We start from the raw sequence: 20,947 nt of genomic DNA on the forward strand, positions 1-20,947 counted from the left end.
TGGAAGGATAGTAACACCTCTCGTTCTGGCACCCTGTGTTGTGTTGACCACCAGTGTATATCCTTACTACTCCATTATTTTACCCCTTGTACCCTCGATGTACAATTTTCAATTTCAATTTATTGAAATGTTTTGCCTTTTATTTGGATCATTCAGGCCACACACATTTATAGATGCAATTCAAATGTTCTACAACATATATCTAGAAAATGTATTCCTACTTTCACTTTAGCCAGAAATATCCTAATCTCTTCCTGTTTCGACTCTGTACTATTTATCTTGTCTCCCCAAGATCCTAGATGCTCCTCATGAACCTTTTTTTCACCCCTGTTCAACCCCTCCCCCTCGAACTCTGTCACCCCCCTGACTTCTCCGTGCCCCCTCTAACCCTCCCCCACCCCTCCAAAGAAACGGCAGATAGATAATTGAATGACCAATGTGAAGTTTATTGGAGATAAAGGATGAAAGGTCCTGATCCCTTACTTGCCGTATATTTGAACAATAATTTTCTTCTTTTGAGATTGCCCTTAAATGTGAGTGAGGTTCAAACAGGATTGTCAGGGCAAGATTTGGTTTCTGGATTCTTTGCGGAAAAATACCAATCAATTGATTTGTTTTGTAGGTTGTTTTTGGTGGTGTTGTCACTCTATCTGTGATAATAAGTGAACGGAGCAGTCAACATGTGTTTCACCCCTTTACATGGCCATCCGGCATGTGGCTTCTTCGGGGCTGTATATACATTCATAGGTTACATAGAAAAAGGCAGGGGTTGTGGGTAACCCTGTGACAGAAAGGGAAGAGAGAATAGTCACTGGGTTGTTAGTAGGTAAGAGAGAAAAACGGGGGAATAGTGAATTTATTAGTTAAGGTTAGAAGAGTGGGAGGGATGGAGTGGGATATTGGGGATGAGGTTGGAAAGGAGCACAACAGAAAAGTAATGTGGATAGTGTTTTGAGGAGGTTCAAAGTAAGATTTGAGAGAATAATCAATTTCAAGAGAGAAGACATAGAGGGTCAGAGGAGAATGGGTGTAATAGTTGAGTTTGGAAGCAAATACGATTAGAAACCCAAGAAACGATGGATCCAGGGAGAAAAAGAAAGGCGAAAGGAATGGTAGAGAAAGAGATTTTGAAGGCCAGTGGTAGTAGGAAAGGTGGCAGGAAGCATACGGTTACATCATAGTATAATTGAGGCAAGGTGAAAAACGATATGCATTCAATTATTTTTTTACAGTTAAAGAGGGACAATAGGTTGAGAAAAAATTGGTTATTGGTGAGAGCAGCAGTCATAACGCAAGGAATAGTCAGAAATAGTCAAATATATCATGATAGCATGTACATTAGAATTGCCGACATTTTCAGAGATTCCCAATTTTTTTTTACAAAATTTCAAAAGAGGTTCTCCGACTAAAGTAGTATAGAGATGTATTGGGGACACCCATTAAAGTAACAAACACAATGTTATAGGCATTTCAAAATGGCGTAATAAGCATGGGTAGACCAGGGGGAAAGAGAACGGTGTATCAGGCGTGAGCATATGGAGATATGTATCGCGCGTATGGGCACATAATCGAAAGTATATAATGATTGGCAGTATGTCACATTCAGCAATTTGTTGATTTTTTTTATTTTATACCACGAGTATCATAACGAATTTAGATGTGTATTAGAGAGAAATAGCGAGGGAGCAAGATATGACATGAGGCAAGATGGCGAGTTAAAAATTAAATTTGAAAAAAATATATTGGGTAATGTTATATTTATAGTTGATGTATTCCGTAATGTCCGGTCCAATCCAAGGGAGAGAAGCACATCGTGAAGTAGAAAAATGGAGGGCGAGATTCATTTTAGTTTAAAATAGGTAAGTCAGGTTATAAAGATATAGGTGGATCTTAAAGCTAGTTTAGCAAATCACATATTAGGTGGATCAGACATGTGATCAAGCTTTACCATTTCACACAGGTATCAGAAACTTACCTATTTTGAAGCTATTATGTGCATGTCCGTCTGGGCTTCAAAGGGCGAACAGGCATTGGCAGAGAGTCTGCTATCAGTGCAGGGGAGAGAGACATGTGAGATGTAAAATGGGAAACACTGTAAAATCCCCCATTTCATTCCTGTATTGTCCTTCTTTACGTTCTGCATCAGTCTTCTCCCAGCCACACATGCATTTCTGCATCTTTATTTAGTCCCAGGGTTGTTGTTTTAAATTTCAAAATGGGTTCGCTTTCACGTCTTCTGAGTTTCAGTTTACAGTCTCCCCCTCTTTTAGCTGGGTAGACAATTTCCAGGCCAAAGAAGATGAAATCACTTTTGTGTGGGTGCTTTTCGTGGAAATGTTCCATGAGTGGATGACCGGTATTGTACTTGTGTATGTTACAGTAGTGTACCTGAATCCGGGTGCGCTGTGGTTGTATTGTGCTCCAAATGTAAAGACGGTTACAGGGACAGATAATTGCATAAATGGTAAATTTACTGTTGCAGTCAATCTATTCTTTGATGTTAAATTCATTTCCTTGCGTCAGAGGTACCTGCGTCATTTTGCTTTTGCTTAATTTGCAAATACTGCAGTTTTTGCAAGTATGGAACCCTGTTGGTCTGACTAGGAATGTAGTAATGGGGTTTCCTTTGCCCTTGAATTCAGATTTACACAGAAGGTTCTTTAGATTAGGTGCTCGTCTGAAGGTCATTTCAAGGTACGTTCTGAGATGGTCAGTCAGGCTGGTTGCCTGTTGTAAAAGATGCCAGTCTTGTTTTGAGTTTTGTCTTATTTGGTGATGGCCATTATGATAGTCTGTGATGAAGCGGATCATGTTGTTACTCTCTTATTGTCGTTTGGGTAGGAACATTTGTTTGCGTTTCATTTGAGCTACAGTGGTGAGGGTATTGTTAAGTGTGTTATGATCGTACCCTCGTCGACTTAGTCTCAATACGATTTCTTGTCCCTTTTCTTTGAAAACCTCATCTTCGCTACAATTCCTGGCGGTTCTGTGGAATTCCCCCTTCGGGATCTTCTTGATATTGAAACGTGGATGGCAACTGTTTGCTCTTAGTATAGCCTTGGCCGCTGTTTCTTTCCTGCAGAGTTTGCTGTGTAAGGTATTACCCTTAACATAGAGTGTGACATCTAGAAAGTTGATTTCTTGCTGTGAGTATGTGTGTGTGGTTTTTATCCTCCTTGGATTTTTGTCCAAACTTTCCAGGAACCTTTTGAGCAGTGTTACGTCTCCCTGCTAAGTGCAGAGAATATTGTCTATGTATCTTTGCCATAGTACTATGTGGGAGGTAAATTCAGCAAAATCCTGGTCCCACAACCAGAATTTCTCCACGTGGCTCATAAAGATGCATGCGTACGGCGGCGCAAATTTGGCTCCCATAGCAGTACCACGTTTCTGCCTGTATATTTTGCCATTTAAGCTGAAAATGTTATTCTCCAGGCAAAATTCCAACATCTCTAGAATAATTTTATTGGTTTCTAGGAGATTGGCTGATTGTGTCCATAGTGATAGTTCAGTTTCTGTGATGCCATTGCGATGTTCGATAGAGTTGTAGAGGCTGACAATGTCGATGCATACCAATACAAAATCTGATTCCCACATGATGTTTTGAAGTTTTAGAACGATATCCTTTGTGTCCTGGATGAAAGACTGGATTTCTCTCATCAATACCTGTAGTTTCTTGTCTATGGGCCCGATTCACAGAACTAACTTAAGACAAAATCCTAAATTTACTACCATTTTCGTATTCACAGAAGACACTTACTCATTTTGGTATTCACAGAAGACACTTACTCATTTCGGAATTCACCGAAGTTAGGACTCCTGACTTTAAGACTCCTAAATGCCTTCTGTGAATACCGAAAGTCTTAACATTAGGATTTTTCTCAGTTTAGGAGTCCTAAAGTTAGGAGTCCTAACTTTACTACTACTAAATTTAGAAAAATCCCAATTTTAAGACTTTTGGTATTCACAGAAGGCATTTAGGACTCCTAAAGTTAGGAGTCCTAACTTTACTACTACTAAATTGAGAACAATCCTAATTTTAAGACTTTCGGTATTCATAGAAGGCATTTAGGCGTCCTAAAGTTAGGAGTCCTAACTTTACTACTACTAAATTGAGAAAAATCCTAATTTTAAGACTTTCTGTATTCACAGAAGGCATTTAGGACTCCTAAAGTTAGGAGTCCTAACTTTACTAGTACTAAATTGAGAAGCACCGGGACGAGGGTGGAGTTCAGCGGCCGATTCCATTTATTCACGAAGATTATTTATGGTAAGCCGCTACATGACCGTTTAAAATATGATCCCCCCATGCATACTCTTGAAGACCTGATATCTCTAAGTCTGTGTTTATCCTTCACAACAGACTCGTTTTGCTGTCCTGAAACCCTTTAACGACCGACAAGCGGGATTGGTCTTAGTGCCTTCCCCGCCCCGTGCCTTATACTGTCTACGAACCAGCTACCAGGTGAGCGCGTTTTTGCGAGGTCAGACCCTGTCAGCCCCTAGAACACCATCAGCATAAGTCTTCAATTTCTCCTCACCCGATCCTTATTTTGGTATTCCTAACATCTAAAAATGTTTGTATTCTAAATCACCTCATAAAAATAGACAATTAATAATGGGATTGCGTTCATGCGCAAACCATATTGTTATGTGATCCATTTATTTTTGAGAACAACTATCTAAACAGTTTTCTCCTTTTCTTAATAAGAACCTTTACAAGTGAGTCCTATCCATCTAACTGTAACCTCACTATTCAGTCCACAGCGGATTGGCTAACTACCATAGGCCCTAACAGAAAAAGAATAGTTTCCTTCCGGGACCGGATACCTCACATTGATCCTTGCTGCTCGAACCCCATATCTCTGACTCGACTAAACGGATACACTGCACTGATATAGTCGGGTAATTATGGTTACACCGTCCTCGCCTCGATCCCATCGAGCATAGCGTATGAGTGTTCCCTCTGCCTAGGAAAGATATACTAAGTCACCTTTCTGTGTCCCGCAGATGATTATATAGGAGGACTTTCTCCCCCTGACAGTTCCTGGAACCCTCTTCATTTATCCATCGAGTCGACAGTCGGGATTATCCTGTGAATGAATCAGTGAAAAAAAGTATATGTCACATCGTCTATATACACCTGGTAAGCAGATCCTTGGTCACCCTAAGGTACCTCACTAATCCCCCGTTCTGACCTATTTTTAAAAAAAGTCTCAGTACCACACGCTAAATGTACTACCACCCCTTGCCAAAATTAGGAGTTCTCCTAGGGTGTCCGTGGGGTTCCAAGGATATCTATCTTGGGATGGCTTCTCTCTTTAAATCTGTACAAAGACCGGGACCATTAGGAACCCCCATATATCCTCCCAGTCATACAGAAATTTATCTTTGACACCCAAGTAAATAAGGAAGTGATGCATGAGATGATGGATGAATGTGTGAATGATTGATGGGTTAGATTTCTACTCCAATCCTTATCCGACTTGGTCTATTGTAAACTTCCCCATTCTTGGGAAGTTCTTTGATTCTGGGAGTGACGCCCGCTACACCAGAGCCTAGACTATATGAAAGAAAACAGTGAATCATCTTTATTAAACAGAAAAATGTAAAATGTAAATATATGTATGTATAATTCCTTATCGATTCTCAGAATTATTTAATGAAAAAATGTTTTTTATTCACAGCTCGTTTGTTTCCCCTCCCTGTTTGAATATACCCCCGCCCTGAAGAAGGTGTGGGCCACTCTGGCATTTGGGGTAAAAATACTGAAAAAGATTGGGCACTCTGCACTCCTAAAGGCTCGTTCAGTAAACCTAATTTTAAATTGAATCCTATTGATAGCGTGGTGCTCACGCTCAAACTGGCCGGCTCTCGCCAGTGCACAACATGAAAACACAAACAGAGACCGTTTGAGAGCGACGCACTGTTCACAAGCTCCCGTGGGATGCTCCTGTAAAAACACACTTCCTTCCTTTGTATTAAATAAATGTTTGTTTCTCTTATACTTCAAAAAACAGTATTCGAAACAAATTGTCCATAAGACTAATAATCCTTGTCAAAGAAACCAAAAGAACTCAAATGCTTGAAGATGTCATTATTATAATGACGGTTTTCTTTCTTGAATATTCTCCTTTTAGTACATTACATCATGTACGATGATTCCTCTTAACATCATTATTGCAGTCACTCCCAATGCATTTCGGTATGAGAATACCTTCGTCGGGGGAATACTGAAAATTAACATAAACAATCATCAGACCACTGAATGGGGAGCTGTAGACCCCACCTCGTGTACATGCAAACACTCGTGTTATTCTGTTAAGAACAGTACCATCTCTGTGAACACACTGATATCTTTGTGCCTCTGTGAACTTAATAATATGCAACCATTGACATGCCAAAACTCCCCTGTGTTGTGCTACGACCACATGCTGGTCAATAACATGATAATCGTACCTGCTCTGATGTTTCTGTTACTAACACAGTGTTGGATAAGTATCTAATTGCAAGCTGTGGGAGAGATAAGATGATATCACTATCTACTGATCACATGTCAAAAGCCTTGTGTGTAACTGATAACCAGATGTCCCATACCTTAATTGAAACATCATGTACCTTTTTATCTATACTCTCTAGCACTGTGTATCGTAATTGTGGTATGGTGTGGTAACGTGCTTTCCAATGTGTGGCTAGGTTGGATTTGGGGTTGCAAGTTCTTATCATGCTCTTGTGCTCTGTCATCCTCACCTTGACCTTGCGTGTAGTTTTCCCTACATATACCAACCCGCAGGGGCATTTAATGGCATACACTACCATGTCAGTGTTACAATCAGATGTGTGTCTGAGTTGTATCTGTTTGCCTGTTTGAGGGTGTGGAAAAACGTCCCCTACCATTACATTACCACAATGTACTTAACTTGGAAAATACATTCTTGGCAAACCTTCAAGCCAGGAGAAAGCACAGAACGCATAGCGCTCATAAGGAACTTTTACAGATAGATTTTAATCATCCCGTTTTTCATTTGTGTTATTGTATGATTTGATGTGTTCACCCTGTTCTTAAAAGCGCCACTTACTTGCACATTAAAATACTAAGAAACACCGCGTTGGGGCGGCTCCTCCTGATACTTGACAAGCTTGCAGCTTGCAGCCTCATTTCATTTGTTTGAAACGATCGACTGCCACAGCGGCGGACATCTTGGGTGGGGGCTGAGGCTCTGCACGGTCTAGTCGTCACAAGGACGCTAGACCGGTACTTAAGCCGACCATGCTCACGTGCAGCGGTCACGCGCTGCGGGATCGCCAGAGCATCGCCGGAGTCACGCCAGAGACCAGCCCGTCTGCGCCCGTCCGCGCACGGGCGGGCTCGGGGGCTCGGACTCCTGACCACCGGTATACTTATACGTCGGAAGAACTTCATCGCTTAGATAAAGGTCAGCTGTCACTCGATCTAGATGTTATTGCTAGGCTGGAAAAGTATGCCATACTGCGGTCTTGCAACAGAAATTCTAGAACCCAATACCCGGTACTAAAGATAGCCAGTCTGAACACTAGGTCCCTTCACAGTCATCATGTGGAGATTTACACCCTACTTCAGGACAGAGATCTAGATGTCCTGACGCTCTCAGAAACCTGGATGGGTGAAAACTCCATGCCGGATATTATTGCTGCCCTTCCTAATGGCTACGACGCTATATGGCAGAACCGCGCAGGGTCGGTACGGGGGGTGGAATGGCGATTCTATTCAAAAAATCCCTATCCATGGAGAAACTTTTATCCGAAACAGTGGATTTAGCTGATTTATTCGGAGTAAAGATTTCCCTAAACAACTTCTGCTGGGTGATTTTGTCGATCTACCACCCGCCTAACTCATCCCCACTCTTTAATGATTTATTTGCTCCCATCATATCAGACCTATGTACAAGATACAAGAAAATCGTGATATTGGGAGATTTTAATTTGCACTGGGATAGACCCCAAAGGGATCTGCCAACACACCAACTGGACACTACCATGTCCGCTTTGAGTTTTAGTCAACTCGTGGAAGTACCCACACACATCAAGGGTCACACGCTTGACCTAGTATGGACCACTGACCCAAATGTTATTCTTAGGGATGTGGTTCCCTGTGTCTGGACTGACCATTACTTGGTGACCTGTGAGGTACATGTTAAAGATTATTTAAAGCACCTACCCCGAGGTACCAGAAGGACCCGCAAATGGATCAAGGTTGATTTAAAAACCTTGACCTCGGTGCTCCCGGAAATGGCTTGTCTGACGAATACAGATGGAAGTCTGGATGTTGAATACGCGGACCTAATCCAGAACTTGAATAAAGCCATTGACCAGATAGCGCCGGAAAAAACTCAGTTAACCAAAGGACCTGGTAAAGAGGCTCCATGGTTCACTCCGTTGTTAAGGGAACAAAAAAGAAAACTCCGAGCCCGGGAGAGAATCTGGAGGAAAACTAAGCAGGATACAGCAAAGAACCAATACAAAGACTCACTCCACCTGTATAAAAAACTCATCTCTCAAGCTAAGGCGGAGTATTATGAGTCTCGCCTACAGAAGGCTAGGAATACCCAGAGGGAGACTTTTCAAATCCTATCGGAGTTAAGCAAAAAACAGGAGAATTCTGAGTCTCCCATAAACTACGACACCTTCCAGGGGTATTTCTTAGATAAAGTAAAAACCATTATCCTGGAAATTAAGAATAGTATGGTGAAAAGTGATACTATACACTCTGAGGTTCATAAGCCTGCTCACTGTTCTATAGTACAGTTCCCTGAGATGGATGAGCTGAGCCTAGAGCAGCTAATGGGTAAAACCAAATCTGGCTCCCCAGCGGACCCATGTCCACCGAGTGTCTTCCGTGTGGCACGGCCGCTATTGGAAGCTCGGATTATTTCTCTCCTCAATAGGTCCCTAGAAACAGGACATCTACCAAGTGATCTTAAGGAGGCGCGTGTCAGACCCCTGCTGAAGAAACCAGGCGCAGATCTGGCTGTCCTGAAGAACTACAGGCCGATCTCCCAGCTGCCCTTCCTTGCAAAGGTCCTAGAGCAACACGTGCTGAAGTCCCTGTCCCTGTACCTCGAATCCCATAGCTTACTGCATGAGCGTCAGGCGGGGTTTCGAGCACACCATAGCACCGAGTTAGTGAAGCTCTCGGTGCTAGACGAACTGAGAGGCATGGCTGACAGCAAAAAACCGAGCGCCCTGATTTTATTAGACCTGTCAGCGGCGTTCGATACCGTCAGCCATGATCTGCTCCTGGGAAGACTGGAGGCCTTTGGGATCAAAGGCTTGGCCTTTAAATGGTTGCAATCTTTCCTTTCGGGAAGGACACAGAGGATACAACTGGGGGAGTCGATATCTGAGGTGGGGCTCTTAGAGTGCGGGGTACCACAGGGTTCCGCACTGTCCCCACTTCTGTTCAATCTCTATCTGCAGCCTCTGATTGCGTCCTTGGCCGAGATGGGCTGTAGAGTCTTCAACTATGCTGACGATACTCAGCTTATGCTGAGTATCGATAATACAGGGTGTAACGACCGGGTTCTAGACCAGATGGGATCAGCTCCTGAGAGCCCCTCCAACCCAGCCGGAACGTAACCACCTCCCTCCTCAGGACCCATCTATCCAGGCACCTGGGTACCTACCTGAGGATGGGGAACTCGCAATATACAAGCTCATATCATCAAAAACACCACTAAATCTATAGGAATACTAAGAATACTCACTGATTACTAAGGACATCCATGCCCTACACCACACTCATACCTCATAGTCTCGCGACTAAGGGTGGGCGTAAAATCCGTTTCGCGGGCGAATTAGTGGATTTTCCGTGATTTCGCAATCCGCGATTCTCGCAAAATCGCGGTAAAATCCGCGAATCAGCGGGGACGAATTTTCAGCCAAGCAAGGGTTACAGCAGCAGGTGCAAAAGTTGAACCTAATTTCTTTGTAACCTTTTACAAAAGGGTTACAAACAAATTAACTTCACGTTGGACACCTGCTGCTAATTGCTTCCTGGCGCCTAGTTGCCTACTTGCAACTATTCTCTGACCCTGCTCTGACCCTTGAAGCAGGGTCAGAGAATAGTTACAAGTAGGCAACGAGGCACCTGTCCAAGGAATTAAACCTCATTAGGAAGCACTTACAGATATAAAAAACAGGAAGAAGGGAGAGGATGGCAAATACACCCATTTTGAGTTGTCAGGAGGGGTTAAACTAAAAGAGACCTTTATAGCACAATTTTCATATGCATTTTGCTATAAATAAAAAGCTGTATGTTCTGTAGGGGCAACTCAGGAATCTTGCCCTTCAGAGATCCGGCCTCTCTTTCTTTCTCTCGTTCTCTCTCTCCCTCTCTCTTTCCCTCTCTTTCTCTCTCTTTCTATCTATCTATCTATCTATCTATCTATCTATCTATCTATCTATCTATCTATCTATCTATCTATCTCTCCCTCTCCCATAAACGACTGCATGGGCAACTTCGCTATGCAAGCGGCTCGCGAAGACGCAAAAATCCCTGCGAACACGCAAAAATCCCCGCAAACACGTAAAATATCCCGCGAACACGCAAAAGAAACAAAAATCCGCAAATTCGCGAATTTTGCGGATCGCGAATTCGCAAATCCGCAAATTTGCGGATCGCGAATTCGCAAAATTCGCCCATGCTTACTCGCGACCACATGGGTCCAGACTAATCTACCCTGGGGCAGTTCTGATTATCTACCATTACACACTGATTACCCTCAGTGCTCACTCAAGCCGCAATCTTGCGGGTACACACACTGCTCACCCTCAGTGCTCACTCGACACACAATCCGGCGTGCCATACACACTGGGCTGCAACCCCAGTGCTCACTCTTTATCCGGTCCACAATCCGGCGGACCTAAGCACCAGTCTCCTACCTGGTGTTCTCATTAACGCCACTTTCCCTAGAGGCGATCTCATTACACACCGTGTCCCCCAGGTGCTCACTCACTAACAATCCGATCTGCAATCCGGCAGATCTACACACTGACCACAATCAGTGCTCTCACTAACGCCACTTACCAATGACGACCACTTTCCTATGAATACCTTCAGCTCTCTGTCTCTATGTTGGGAAGTCTCTCTCACTATTCACTAAGGGTTTGCTACTACAATAATATTATGGGATGGCCGAATCACTTAGTGTCAATTATTCCCTAGCTCAAGGGCTCCTCTCTCTCCCTAATTATTCAGACTTACCGGATCAGGGGCAGCATCTGTTCTGGCTGTAACATCTGACTAGAAGAAAAGGTTACCTGTGCTTTTGAAATAGTGGGCACACTGTATGCAGGAGTAAAAACGCTCTCTATCATAAGAACAATACATGCACACTAGTTCACTAAGAACTGGGGTATCTTTATTACAATAAACATAAAATACACATACACAGATCTGCGGGGTCTCTATGACTAACAGGAACTTTAACACACCGCTGGAAGAAAAAGGATTAGACATACAATAGAAAGCACTAATATGACAAAAACTGATAGCACCTGATTAGTATGAAGTTTTGCTCTAGCTGTCATCTGGGCTCCTCTCTCGTCTGTGCCTTAGCTCGTCTTAGATTCTCTCCTGCACTCTTGGACACACATCTGCGCTGATCACTTTGCACTGGATTTCTCTCCCCCATGGACTCTCTCCACCTTCCAACTTCAATCTAATGGTTTCTGCCGCTCTGATAACTGTTCATTCCACCAGCTTGTTCACTCTGTGTAAATGTCTCTGTGCCAATGTCCAATTAACTCCAGCTGCTCCCACAGGTTAATCCACGATATAACTTCCGTCTCTTCTAAAAGGCATTACTTCAGACTCCAGCTATTCACAACTCCTCCTGATAAGTAACTGCTTCTGACTGCTTCCTTCAGTTCCAACTCACTGACTGTCTGTTTGTCTTCTCTCTGTTCCAAGCATCTTCTGTCTCTTCTCCTCCTGCAATTCCACTCCTCCAACTCTACCAACACTCTCCGCTCCTCCAATTCAACTCAACTGCTTCTACCACTCCAGCTCAACTCGACTGACACCGCCTCTGCACTTCACTATTATGGAATGCTGATTCCTCATGGAAAGTTCCAGCCATCGGCCTCCTCCCACCAGGTCCATGCACCAGGCTCCTTGCTCCAGACGCTCCCACAGTGATCAACTGCTTGTTTCGTCTAGAGACCTGAGCACAGGGACACTTCTTGATTAGATTCAGCTCTGGCCGGTTCTCTCCGGTTCGCTTAGGGCGAACAACAGCTCAAAACCAAAATATTACTTTTCCCCTTGAAGCATCTCATCTCTGCAGGGATACTAAGCAAAATGGAGTCTATCTAGTTCTGGGCCTTGTAGGCCTGAGAAGGATGAAATAACCCTTAGCACTGTCAGAGTACCTACACAAACAATACTAATTTGTAATATAAAGTCAGGACCACAGGATCCACCCTCTACTATAGGCAAAATAATGAAAGGCAAAGCCAATAGGCAATAGATGGATTAGAGTAAGGGCTATCCTCTTCTAGGTCTGGAAGAAAGGGCTTAAAAGGGAAGAATACAGCCTATAGATGTGAGCAAGCTTAAAGTCTTTATCACTACAAAATAGAGCCAAAAAGCCTGTCAAGACACAGGGACAGCACAAATCCAAGCTCAAAACATCTTGAGGTATACCGTGGGGTGGATGACGGAAAACCTACTAAAGATCAACCCGGATAAGACCGAGGTACTGGTAATTCCATCTACCACCTCACCGTGGAGTGATCTGTATTGGCCTGCAGAGCTTGGATTAGCCCCAAAACCTAGTGCCAACGTAAAGAGTTTGGGGATTAAACTAGACTGTGATCTGTCAATGTGCAGCCAAATTTCCACCGTTGTTGGAACCTGCACGAACATCATTAGACAACTGAGAAAGCTAGCCCCCCTTCTCTCTCACTCTATGATGCGCTCAATTGTAGCAGCAACCGTTATTTCACGAATCGACTACGGGAATGACCTGTATCTTGGCCTCCCAAAAACATTGACAAACAGACTCCAGGTCGTAATGAATGACGCCGCACGACTGATCTTCGGATTACCCAGACAAACAAAGGCCTCCCCTCTACTCCAAAATCTTCACTGGCTCCCTGTTAAAGAGAGGGTTGAGTTTAAGAGCCTCTGCATCGCGCATAAGGCGATCTATGGCCATGCGCCGGCCTATATCAAAGCTCGTCTGGAAGTATACTGCCCGAAGAGAACACTTAGATCATCGGATTCTGAGCTACTGGTCTGCCCCCGCTACAAATTAGTGACTAAGGGAGGGAGAGCCTTCTCTGTCTTGGCCCCTCAGTTATGGAACAAGCTGCCCGAGGGGCTACGCAGGGAGGTGAATCTCCTACGGTTCAGGAAATCACTGAAAACACTGCTGTTCAGAAGAGCCCTGATCGCAATGTAGTCCTGTAGCTGTGTCTCTCGGAGGAGTGAAGCTAAGTTATTGTAACAACATCCATTTCCAATCCGCTTAGAGACCTGTAGGTGATTGGTCGCGCTATAAATCTAAACTAACAATAACAATAACAATGTGCACAATTATGACATTTCACCATACCTCTGTGGTGCCCTGTGGTTGTGTGAGTGTGTGCCTGTTTCAATATTTCTTTCAAATTTTTTGATCTGGTGTGTGCAAACAAAGGTTTGCCTACGAACAGAGTCTTGAAGTCAGCTTCCTGTTCAATAACTTCACATCTTTTAAGAATACTTTTCTTAATGATCTTGCTGGCTGTGGAGTATTTGATTACGAACACCTCCCTTTTTCAGTGATTGTTTGGTAGTTTTAACTAGAAGTTCTTCTCTGTTTTTTGATCTAGCTTTAAGTTTGGCCTGATTGAGTACCTCATCCGGGTACCCTCTGTCTTTGTAAGCCTGTGTCATGATCTCCATCTCTTGTAACCCCTGTGTTTCTTCAGAACAGATTCTGCGAGCCCGCAAAAAGTGGGAGAAGGGTAAATGGTTCTTTAAAGACATGGTATGGAAACTGCTGTAATGTAGTGCATTGTTGCGGTCGGTAGCTTTTTTGTACAGTCTAGTGTGTAATTCTCGACCTTGTTTCTCAATAAGGATGTCAAGGTAGTTGATGGTTTCTGCGTGTGTGGAATACGTTATTTTAATCTGATCATGACTATCGTTCAGCGAAGTCAAAAGGTTTTCTAAGACATTGTGAGGACCATTCCACACCATTAGAATGTCGTCAATATACCTGACAAAAAGTTTGTGTTGTGTCCATGCCAAATTCTGTAAAATGTTTTCCTTCTCGTACTTTGCCATGAATATATTAGCAAATGTCGGTGCCCCAGTAAAACCCATGCTAGTTCCTGTTCTCTGCAGGTAGATGTTGTCCTCCCATTTAAAGTACCCGTGATACAGGCAAAAATGAAGCAGCTCTAGAACAAATACATTGGTGCCTTTGTCATAGTCATGTCTGAGTAACATCCATTCTACAGCCTCTATTCCCTCCTGGTGAGGGATGGAAGTATACAACGCCGTAATGTCTACAGTGCATAGCCATATATCCTCTTCCGGGGTGATGGTGACTTCATTGATTTTTTTAAGGCAATCTGTCGTATCTTGTATGTACGTACTCCACTGTTGTACTAGTGGCTGCAAATAATGATCCAAAAACTTGCCTAAAGGTTCATGCAGTGACCCACATCCTGCCACAATTGGCCTGAATGGTGGGTCCACCTGGTCTTTATGCATTTTAGGCACCATATATATGTGGGGTCTCTTAGGGTACTGCGTTGTCAGATATCTGAGAGTTTGCTCGTCTATCCATTCCATCTTTTGCGCATTTTCTAGAATGGTTTTTAGAATGGATTGAAATCGAACCGGTGTTCGTAATCAAATACTCCACAGCCAGCAAGGTCATTAAGAAAAGTATTCTTAAAAGATGGGAAGTTATTGAACAGGAAGCTGACTTCAAGACTCTGTTCGTAAGCAAACCTTTGTTTGCACACACCAGATCCAAAAATTTGAAAGAAATATTGAAACAGGCACACACTCACACAACCACAGGGCACCACAGAGGTATGGTGAAATGTCATAATTGTGCACATTGTGGTAATGTAATGGTAGGGGACGTTTTTCCACACCCTCAAACAGGCAAACAGATACAACTCAGACACACGTCTGATTGTAACACTGACATGGTAGTGTATGCCATTAAATGCCCCTGCGGGTTGGTATACGTAGGGAAAACTACACGCAAGGTCAAGGTGAGGATGACAGAGCACAAGAGCATGATAAGAACTTGCAACCCCAAATCCAACCTAGCCACACATTGGAAAGCACGTCACCACACCATACCACAATTACGATACACAGTGCTAGAGAGTATAGATAAAAAGGTACATGCTGATACCAACCGCCAACTGTCCCAAAGGGAAACATATTGGATCCGCAATCTGAATACGCTTGAGCCATGTTGTCTCAATGACAAAATTGAATATACGTGTTTTTTATAACGCACAATTATGAATGTTGTAACATGTACTGTGTTACCACTTCTGTTGTTTATCATGTTTATCGTGTACTAAATGGTATGTTAATTTATGTAAATGCTGCCTCGTTAATAGAATGACTCTGTTACTCATTACCATCTATTGTAAACACTTCAGTTTATGTCTACCAGATTAGTACTCAGGACATATGCTAGTCCCCACTTATCTTGTCCCATAGGCACACACGCTTTTAGAAGAACGCATATCGGCACTGTTTACCATCTTAAGATGGCGCCCGCAATCTTAATACACAAGTAGTCCGTCATTTATGTTAGTCTTGACACCGGTGGTTACTTGCGATCCACGGCAGACAGCTTACACGCCGCACCACAGTATCAGGAGCAGGTTGGGAGCAGAAACTTTAGGTAAGAGCGGCTGGCCGCATCTCGCGCTACCAGCAACGTTTAGCTACACGTGTTTTCGTGTAGCAGGGCAGGTTACCACAACCAGTAACATGGTGTTTCTTTATAGGCAGAAGTGAAGTTGAGCGACGACTTGAGCCACGGTGATACCGAGGTAGAGAGACGTTTCAATTAAGGTATGGGACATCTGGTTATCAGTTACACAAAAGGCTTTTGACATGTGATCAGTAGATAGTGATATCATCTTATCTCTCCCACAGCTTGCAATTAGATACTTATCCAACACTGTGTTAGTAACAGAAACATTAGAGCAGGTACGATTATCATGTTATTGACCAGCATGTGGTCGTAGCACAACACAGGGGAGTTTTGGCATGTCAATGGTTGCATATTATTAAGTTCACAGAGGCACAAAGATATCAGTGTGTTCACAGAGATGGTACTGTTCTTAACAGAATAACACAAGTGTTTGTATATACACGAGGTGGGGTCCACAGCTCCCCATTCAGTGGTCTGATGATTGTTTATGTTAATTTTCAGTATTCCCCTGACGAAGGTATTCTCATACCAAAATGCATTGGGAGTGACTGCAATAATGATGTTAAGAGGAATCATCGTACATGATGTACTGTACTAAAAGGAGAATATTCAAGAAAGAAAACTGTCATTAAAATAATGACATCTTCAAGCATTTGAGTTCTTTTGGTTTCTTTGACAAGGATTATGAGTCTTATGGACAATTTGATTCGAATACTGTTTTTTGAAGTATAAGAGAAACAAACATTTATTTAATACAAAGGAAGGAATTGTGTTTTTACAGGAGCATCCCACGGGAGCTTGTGAACAGTGCGTCGCTCTCAAACGGTCTCTGTTTGTGTTTCCACTCTGGCATTTAACACCGAAACGCGCGTTGGCGTGAACTCTATGGACTGCAGCAGTTTAGTCCTTGTGGACTACATCTGGTCACCTGTGCTGCGTCCATAATTTGCACCCTTGCCTTAATAACCATCATCTCTTTCCATTATAGCCACGGGTGCTCCTTCCTCTTTTCCCCGCCCGTATGTATGTCATTATATGAATGAGGTAGCGAGTGAAGTAATCATCCCTGGACAGTGTGAGAGTTGCTTTTGTATGTTACGGAGTGTGTGAAACTTATGTATGCATTCTATTTGAATTGTTTATACACTGAACCTGTTTTATCTTGCTCTATCACTAATTGAAAAATGTATATCAATGAAATGTCTTTTACAAAAAACATTAATTTGGTCCAAATTTTCTTTATATAAAACATGTCAATAAATAAACTATGTGTCTAAAATACCAGTAATGTTTATGGCTCTGATGTTCTGCTAATGTCACCCCGTATATAACATTGTGGATCCCTAATGGGACCATTGATATCCATTTTGGCAGGGTGTGCTGTTGTCTATTTTGCTGCCATTTTACCTAGATATGACATTGCATACAGAGCAAGGGTTTTCCCTAGTTCGAAATCTCATACATTATGCATGAGGATTCTTGGAAGCACAGCAGGACTACCATCTCCTGTATAATATCTATGTATAAAGTTCATGCCTGACATCATCCTTAGCCTGATAGAGTAATACAGGGAGGTAGGACTTCTCGGGGGACCTCTGGGTATATATATATTACTTCTTGCTAAGATAGAGCTGAGGAGACACAATGATCACAGGTGCTGCATTGAGACACTTGCAGTGGTCTAACATCCCTTGTAGGGTGTCCAACTCAAGACCAGGACGGGGTCTCATAGTCTCTCACTTCAGGTAATGGAGTTGACGAAATCCTAGATGGATTCTTCGCTTAACACCTATATACATGCTAGGTACATTTAGGTACATCTAGTTAGGGAAGCATTGTAGGAGTATGCATCTTTTATCATGTGGTTTATATATTCGCATGTATTCATGATCATTGTAAGATGGTATAACTATATCATTAATTCACCTTTATAGTACTGCTAATCATTTATATCTTATACTGTCTAATGGTTCTTGCAGCTCATCTATTTTTGCATTAGAAGAACAACTGTTCAATAAATACTCATTGAAAACCCCCAGCCTGTTTTTCTGTGTATTTTTCTGAGACAGACTAAGTAAGCACGAGAGACTAAGCAAAAAGTAGCATATTGTTTCCGGATCTGATTGTCAAATGACAGTTTGGAGTCAAACCAGATTCTGAGATTTTTCACCTCTGATTTTGGGTGCCGGACTTGGCCCATTACTTCTGGCCATCATGCAGATGACCAGATGGTTGGTGTTTTACCCACCACCAGTACCTCCTCTTATTCCCATTTAGCTCAATGCAGTGGTTTGACATCCAGTCAGCTACCTCCTCTAGACACTTGGCGAAGCGGGTTGCTGTCTGAACCTTGCTTTGGGATAGCTTTGCAATTAGCTGCGTGTCGTCCGCGTAGAACACTATTGACACCTCATGTTTCTCTACACATTCTGCTAGTGGTCCTACATACAGATTAAAGAGGGTGGGTCTCAAACTTGATCCCTCTGGGACCCCTTGGGGCAGAGGGAAGCTAACAGACAGGTGCATCCGTTGGGCAACTTGGAAGCTCCGTTCAGCTAGAAATTATGTCAACCACTTCAGAGCGTTTCTCCTGATGCCGCAGGCCTCTAGTCTCTGTAGTAGCAGTGGGCGTGAGACAGTGTCAAATATAACCATGTCAAATATAACCATGTCAAATATAACCATGTCAAATATAACCATGTCGCGGTCTAATCCCATTCTCTCTAGGATGTTGAACACAAAGGGCCACTACATGGAGTCAAACGTTTTGGCAGCACCTAGGAATGTTGCCTCTGCTCTGATATCTGAGTTTCTTTCATGTTTGGCGGCAAATAGTGTTCTCTGATTAACTGCTGTTGATCTACCAGGTATAGGTCCAGATTGCTTTGGCAGCACTTAGCGTGTTAGGAGAATTTACTTAGGGGCAATTTTATTCTCACCAGTATCTTGTTATCAATATTTATTTATGGTAACAGTCTGTAGGGGTCGCAGGTTAGGAGAATAATATTAGCCTTGCTTATTGTTGGTAACAGTTTACCTCTAACCTGCGCTTCTTTGAACATTAGCAACAAAAAGGGGCAACTTAATTGACATTTTTTTAATGAAACTTGCTCGTGAATCCCCCAGGGGCCTAACCGTTTTCAAATCCCTAATGGCATTCTCACTTCTGTATGTGTTAGGTAGAAATATAGAGCGACATGTACAATTGCTACATTTTGCGAGTTTCTAATTGTGAATTTTGCCACTCACAATTAGGAAGTCACAAAATGCGATGTACAAGAGTGTGTTTGGCATTGTGATTCCCAGTGGGTCATAAATGGACCGGTATCATCAATATTCATGAAGCAGGTTGCAATATGCGACCCATTGGGAACAGCCAAAATCACAGGAAGGGTGGCCTGATAGGGTCAACTTTTTTTGGGAGGGAGGGAAGCTGGGAAATGCAGCCCATTTTTCCTAAAAGAAAAAGGGATGCATTTCAAAAACTAAAATGCAAAGTTTTAATTAGATTTTTTAAGAGTAGGCAGTGGTGTGTGGGACACTCCCTGTTCTTAAACAATGTTTGTGTTCACATTTGCAAAGGGGAAGGGGTCTGTTGGGGACCCCTTCCCATTTGCGAATGGGTTACCACCAACTTGAAGTTGGTGGTAAACTGCAAATGTTTTGTGATCATGTTCTGGTCACGAAATATTCATACATCTCCCTGCAACTCGCTATTGGGAAGGGACACCCTTAACAAGCCTCTACCTAATACTGACTCGCAAACCTAATTTTGTGATTCCGTGGTAAGTTAACGACTGGCAAAAAAAGGTTAAAACGTCAAAACTCTACTTAGTTGTCTCAAACAGCCTGATTCTCTGATTGCAACCCCTAAAACCTTTTGTACATGTGGCCAAAAGTTTCTTCCTTACCCAGGATGTCTTTTTATAATGAATGAATGACTACACATTTGTACAGAGCATGGTTACCCGAAGGCATCCCAGCGCTTCCGTGAGCCATTGCTTTGTGGCCTGTAAGGAAAAACGCCTACCACCCATGCGGACTCTCTTTGTCCTGGGAATTGCCAGTAGGTTCTTATTATTGGATCTTAGGGTCCGACAGGTTTGATGGGGGCGGAACATGGGTTGGATCAAGGTAGGTCCCTCCTTGGTCACGGCTTTATGAACGATGGTCAAGGCCATAAACTCAATCCTCTGTTGCATTGGCAGCCAGTGAAGTTGCCGCAGTGCTGGTTTGGCCGATGTCCTTTGCGGGATGTTCAACAACATCCGGGCCGCACAGTTCTGTACGGTCTGCAGGATCTTAATCGTCCCCTGTGGGGTCCCTAAGTAAACCGCATCAGAATAATCTAAGCGTGACGGAATCAAGGCCTGTACTAATATCCTCCTGGCTTCGAATGGAAGGAGCCTAGGGCCAGATGTAGGACGGCAAATACCGGTCGGTAACGGTCGATTTCGGCAGTTACCGACCGGTATTTGCTGTTTGACATGTAGGGGGCCTTATAGTTACAGAATCGGTATATTTACTGATTCGGTAAATTTACCGATTCTGTAAAATACTGAATCGGTAAATTTACCGAATCGGTAAATACAGATGTAGGTGGCACTTTAAACAGTGCCACAGGCCCTTACTGATTCGTTATTTACCACCAAATACTATTTGGTGGTAAATAACGAATACCTGTGTACATGCACACCTCTGCATGTACACCTGTGCCATGTGGCACACAGACATGCCATAAGGGCATGTATGTGTGTCACATGGCACACAAGCCTGAATCAGGGGTGCAACAGGGTGTCAAAGTGACACCCTGTCCCCTTTGCAAAATCGGTAATTTTACCAAATCGGTATTTACCGATTCGGTAATTGACATTGATTCCTATGGGCCTCAAGGCCCATAGGAATCAATGTCAATTACTGAATCGGTAAATACCGATTTGGTAATTACCGAATCATACAGATTCGGTAAAAATTACAGATTTTTTACCTACATCTGATTT

The 20,947-nt window shown here is 43.0% G+C and overlaps 1 protein-coding gene across 1 annotated transcript in view; it reads left to right on the plus strand.

Moving 5' to 3' along the window:
* The window catches only part of LOC147730363 (solute carrier family 13 member 2-like), a 553,046-nt gene that overhangs the window by 131,881 nt on the left and 400,218 nt on the right, over positions 1-20,947 (plus strand). The gene's annotated exons all lie outside the window — the stretch shown is intronic.

Source organism: Lissotriton vulgaris, chromosome 2_1 (assembly GCF_964263255.1).
Source record: "Lissotriton vulgaris chromosome 2_1, aLisVul1.2, whole genome shotgun sequence".
NCBI lineage: Eukaryota > Metazoa > Chordata > Amphibia > Caudata > Salamandridae > Lissotriton > Lissotriton vulgaris.